The sequence below is a fragment of the Callorhinus ursinus genome, unplaced genomic scaffold (assembly GCF_003265705.2).
Source record: "Callorhinus ursinus isolate GAN/ISIS: 27379988/994484 unplaced genomic scaffold, GSC_fseal_2.0 scaffold3, whole genome shotgun sequence".
In the NCBI taxonomy this organism is placed as follows: domain Eukaryota; kingdom Metazoa; phylum Chordata; class Mammalia; order Carnivora; family Otariidae; genus Callorhinus; species Callorhinus ursinus.
The window spans coordinates 2,173,250-2,179,395 of NW_027397065.1; the positions used below are offsets into that span (position 1 = coordinate 2,173,250).

At 38.6% G+C, this 6,146-nt stretch overlaps 1 pseudogene; it reads right to left on the reverse strand.

Annotated features, from left to right (window-relative positions):
- Window positions 1-5,644: 5,644 nt before the first annotated feature.
- LOC112820547 (U4 spliceosomal RNA) lies at window positions 5,645-5,751 on the reverse strand (annotated as a pseudogene).
- Window positions 5,752-6,146: the final 395 nt, after the last annotated feature.

Genomic DNA, 6,146 nt, shown 5'->3' on the forward strand with positions numbered 1-6,146 from the left:
AACTAAATTAAAAACTAATCTGAGTCAATCTAGACTCAGTCTTTATACTGGTGGGATGACAGAAATAGGGCATGCCTTTTTCTAGAGGTAAATATTTCTTCAGTTTCCACTGTTCCTATATGCACAATAGTAGGCACACAGTAAAAAAGTTTGGGTTCTGCTAAGTGGTAAAAAACTTGGGGCCACAGTCAAGAGGAGAAAAGAATCAGATGGTCAATAGAATCAGATGCAAAGTCAGCCAAGTGTAAGATAATATCAGACAGGGACTTTAATTTTGCTATGATAAATACACTGAAGGATCTAGCAGAAAGACAACAGTATTTTATTTAGTTTGGCCTGTTTTTGGTATTGTATCATATAAATGATAAGCAATACTTGACTTGCTATTTTTGTTTAATGTTATGGTTCTGTGATTTATTCACATTGTTGCATGTAATCATAAACTTTTTTTTTTTTTTACTGGTGTACAGTATATCATTGTAAGACTATACTATAATTAATTTATCCATTCAGTTGTCAGCATACACTTAAGTTTCTAAGTTTTTAGTACTACAAAGATTGTCATGATGCACATTCTTGTATAGATCCCAGTATACATACTCAAGAGTTTCTCTACAGACTACCTAGGAGTAGAATTTTACTAGACAGTGCATTTTTCCCCCATAGTAGTTATACCAGCAGACAATGAGTCTCTATTTCTATATTGTCACCAACACCCAATGTTCTCAAACTTTCTAATTTTTGCCAATTGGTGGATTTTAGGTGGGATCTCATTGTGATATTAAGCTGCATCTAATTAATTTCTCCTGAGAATCTTTTCAAATGCTCATGGGCCATTTGTGTTTTCTCTTTTGTGAGAAACTTAATTTTGTCCTTATTAATTCATGGGAATTACTCCTATATTCTGCAAACAGATCATTCTGTCATTTTTCTATATGTTGCAAATCTTTCTCACTTCTCTCTATATTCTAAACTCCACAGTACATTGCTATTACTTTTGCGGTTAACATTCAGTTGTCTTAACATATAAAAAATGAGAAAAAAATGTATTTTATATTCACCATTCTTGACAGACCTCATTCCTTTGTAGAGATCCAGATTTTATTTTGATTTTATTTTCCTTCAGTCTGAAGAATTTCCTTTAACATATTTGATAGTTTTAGATCTACCGATAATGAATTCTCTCAACATTTATTTGTTAACAGTCTATTTAATCTTGCTTTTTGAAATGTATCTTCACCAGATGTAGAATTCTGTGTTGATAGTTCTTTCTTTCAGGACTGTACAGGTATAGCTGAACTGTTCATTGCCTTATACAGCATCTGACCAGAAGTCTGCTGATCTTCATACCTCTATTTGTAACGATCTTTTTTTTTTTTTCCCTTTTAGCCCTTCACAGAAGTGTCGCTGCCTTATGGAATTTGTGGTTTCTGCTGACAAATCTGGGATCATTTACATTGTTTTTCTGCCGTATGTCATTTTTCTCTAGATTCTTTTAAGGTTTTCTCCTTCTCACCGATTATCGGCATTTGATTATGAGATGCCTTGTTTGGGTTTTCCTTGTTTCTTCTGCCTGGAGGTAATTAGATTATTTGATCTGTGGCATTCTAGTTTTCAACACATTTGAAAAATGTTATCTTTATTGCTTGAAACATTTTTCTGTTCTCTTTTCTCCCGTTCTTCAGGGACTGTAATTCTGTGTACGTTAGACCTGTTGATATTGTCCCACAGCTCAGTGAGATTCAACTTATTAGTTTTAGTTCTCTCGCACGCACGCTCTGCTTCATTTAGGATGATTCCTATTGCTGTCACTTGAAGTTTCCTGAGATTTTCTTCTGCAGGATCTAATCATCCATTAATCCCACCCATGATTTTCTTTTTTTGTTTATTTCCAATACTCTAGTTTTCATCTCTTTGAAGCCTAGTTGAGCATTTTTATATCTCCTTTTTCTCTTATTGTCATGTTCATGTTTCCTCCACCTTGTTGAATATGCAAGCATATTGAAAATGGTTGTTTTAAATGGCCTGGTATGTATGTTAATCCCCTCATCTCCATTACTTAATGTGTTTGTGTCCATAATTAATATATTTCTCCTAGTTATTGATCATATTTTCCTACTTCTTTTCATGATTGGTAACTTTTGATTGGATGACAGATGTTATGAATTTTACATTACTGTCTGCTGGATTTTGTTGTTTTCCTTTAAGGAGTATGTTTCTGGCTTGCAGTTAAGATACTGGAAATTGGCTGGGTCCTTTCTAGTCTTGCTTTTAAGCTTTATTAGGGCATGTCTAGAGCAACCTTTTAGTGTAGGGCTAATTTAGTCCCATGCCTAAGGCAATATCCTTCAGAGGACTCTACCCAAGGCCCGGTATACTACAAGACCATTCTACTCTAACTGGTAAAAACTAGAAATGTTCCCAGCCTGGTGTGAGCTCTGGCGGTTGTCTAGCTTACTACTTCGTAGAGGTTCTTTACCAGGTCTTGATTGTTTTCCTTTCATGGTTGTGTACCTCAGTACTCAGCCCAAGACTTAAGGGGACCCCTCTATAGATTAGAGAGTTTGCTCTCTCTCACTTTCTCTCACTCCTCGTTTCTCTCTGTGCGTTTCCTTCCTTTGGTACTCTGTCCCATTAATTCTAACTTCCTTGGCTTTCCCAAGCTCTGCTGTCTCTGTCTCCCCAGCTGAGTGAAACCTGCGTGCTTTCTACATTCCACATTGTTCCATACTGTGGCCTGCAGACTATCTCCATGCAATAAGTCCCCCACTCTGTTGCCCTTCTCTGAGATAATGGTCCTGTGATTTTTCTTGTCCAAGGTCTGAAAATTATTCTTTCACATCTTTTGTTAGGATTTCTAGTTGTTTAAGAGAAAGGGACTTACCTGGTTCCTATGACTTCTTTATGGCTGGAAGCAGAAGTCTATTCTTGTTTTCTGACGATTGAAACTCCTGCATGAAAATTGTAGTGAGTGGGCAGATGCTCCGTGCAGAGAATGACCAGAGTTTCCTTCTTCAGCTGTGCTGGGCCAGAACCCGAGGCTTGTTCCTGATCAGCTGCTCAGAGCTGTGCCCCCACTTGACTGGCACATTCTACACTCAAGCTGCCCCAAAGGCGCCACCATTCCCCTACCGTGCAGCCGCCACCTCTTCCCACTTACCTGCCATGATGACCGCATCCTCGCTGCAGGGGCCCCACAACCACTGCCAGGCCTGCAGAACCGAAAAGGTGGACGAATTTGCTTCAGGATATCAGTAAAGCTGCTCCTAATGATGGGAATGTGGGCTGACTGCAATGGATTGTGTGCAACACACCTAGATCGTGTGTGAGTCTATCACTGCTACAACTGTAAAGTGATCCACTGATGAAAAGGACCCCCATTTGTTTGACTTTCTTGCGACGCATGATCTAAATAAGCAGGTAAAATCCATTTAATAAATGGATGATTGTGTAATAAACGTAGGCAAGACAGGGGTTCCCAAATCTGGCATCACAGCCTCTATGTTTCACAAACACACCCTGGGAGACAGTGGTACTGAGCGTGCATGGAGCCTCCGGCAGCCTTCCTCATCACCAGTGGGAACAACTCCCCATGGTGAATAACACCGTGCACTTACACGTGTCGCCTGCGCACTTTCTGGAAGCCTCACCAAAACAGCCACCTCTGCTTTCTTCGTACCTTTGCACCATTCCATTCAATAAAGTATTTTGGTATTAAAAAATAAAAGGTACTAACTTATCTACGAAAAAATGTTAAATTAGTAGCAAAGGTTAAAAACTTGTATATAGTAGTTGGTTATTGGCAGAGAAAAATTTCATCTGTGCATCCCGATTTCTAACCCGACCTGTTTTTTTTTTTTTTCAATAAACTAAGTAAAATTATTTCAGAATTTCTCTTTGAGGTCAGTTTCAAGGACTAGGTTTTTTTCTCTTTAGTATTTTAAATATTTAAAAGTATAAGCTAGTTTTGGATGTTTTAGACTTCTGTTCAATACAAATTATTTTGTATCAAATACATTTTCTTTGTGTTCCTTATTAGATTCTTCCAGGTTTTATTTCCTTATCATGAATGTTTAACTTACTAAATTCCCTCACTCCATGTTAATTTGCTTTCTAAGAACTTATTAGATAGGCAAGAAGCCTTTGAGCCTAATAATAGGTCATTCTTGGAAACAGGAAGCAAACCTGTGCCAAAATTAAACAGTCCCAAACACCAAAGGTTCAAGGTCGGTTTGAAACAGAAACCACAAATTTTGATTGGATCTAAACTTGGCAGTATAACACTCACGTGGTTTGTTTCTAGTATTATATGAAGGAGATATATATACACAGTCTAACAAAGGGAGATAGGAAAACCAGTTTAAACTAGCAGAACATTCAGGAAAGTATTAAGAACTCAGATCTGGTGTAGTGAACATGGATCTGGAGCCCCTGAGTCTCACGGTCTGTCACTAACACACCGAGAGTAAGTGAACAGAAGGATAAATGCTTTTGGAGAAATCTATCTTTTCTGAGGTGAATGAATGGCAGATAGCACTATGCCAGGAACACATTCCTCAGAGAGAAAGTCTAAAACTAAGAAGTGAGAGTTCAAAAGATAGAGTTTAATCATGAAAAAATTGCTTTCAGAATTCCCATTTTCTTAATTTATATGATATGGTTAACTGGGCCAACATCCCCTCACCTGGGTAGTATCAGGAGTCTAGGAAAAGCAAAAAGATGTTTGTGAAGTGTTTTCAAGTCACTAAAAAGACAGTGGAAATATACATTAAAATACTTTACTTTCAAAGTGCAGCTATGAAAGAAACTATCATGTAGCTGGAAACTGGTTTTTCATTGTCAGTGGATCTCACGGAATATTGCTATTGAATTTGCTAGCACTTCACTGAGTTTCTTGAAGGCCTCACAGATTCAAAAATACAGACCGTAACATTTGTTAAACTTTTTTTTTTTTTTGGTACTGTGAAACGCAATGAAAAAAAGTATAAAACATAAACCCAATGAATGATTATAAGACAAAATATCCTAGAACTATCATATAGAGGTCAAGAAATAGAACAATGTCAGCAACCCACAAGCCCTCCCCAAGGCCTATGCCATATCGAGTTTTTCATTAAAATAACGCCACAGTGTTTTTGGAGGATAAAAACACTATAAATCGTGTCTTCAAAAGTTAACATCCCATGTAAATGGCATATTCCAGACACGTTTGAACAGTCCTGGTAAATTCAAACCAACAAGCCAAGATTTATATTTGGTTCAAGTGAAACATTTCAAGACAGGAGTTAGAGATAATAAATACAGTCAGCATCCACCAGAAAACTCAGCTTTGCCCTAGTGGTGCCTTGCCTCGCGGTATTTACCCTGTTTGGATCTGAGACTCACCTGTGGGCTTTTCTCTGTGGTCTGAAAAGCTAGTTCCCTGAAAGAGAAAACAGGCACATATTTAAGATCTGCAGGCCCAATCTGTGTAGGAGTGGATTACTGTTGGCCTGCTCTGGCATTCATGTTTTAGGATAAAGGAAGAACTTGTCTTCTTCACACAAAATTTACTTTGTGTTTTTGCTTCTGTCTTTCCCAGGGCCCAAGGCTTCTTCTCAATTGGAAACTGTTTCTGGCAGCATGTATGTGGTAAGTCTTGCGTAGCTAGAGATTCTTCAGAAATGGATTCCAAGACAGTTTCTTTTCAATTAGCAATAATCGCGCCTCGGATAAATCTCATTGGCTACGATACTGCCACTGCGCAAAGCTTGACAGTTTCTTTTCAAAAGGGGCCATGTCCCGACTATCTGTAATGCCTCCTCCCCTCCCCCCCTCGCCAATCTTCATTCGGGTGTTTTGAGATGAGCGTGGGTTTGTGAGATTTTGCGTGCGGGTTTTGTTAGACTTTTGATGGGAACAATGCCACGGGTGGATGCAGTTGCCAGGTGAGTAAACTCAATGTCTCTCTGTATAGCTTTATCAAGGGAAGCAGAAAGAGTGGATGGGGTTCTACTTGTGTAGAACCAGCAGCTTCTGAGCGGCTCAGGTCCTGGAACTGCTTCTTGTCCCAGCGCAGTGGGTATTAGAAGCTTCTGGACTAGGATAGCATTGACTTGCACGCCAGATTCTTGTGTCCTTACTCTGTTATCTAATCAACTGCTGCT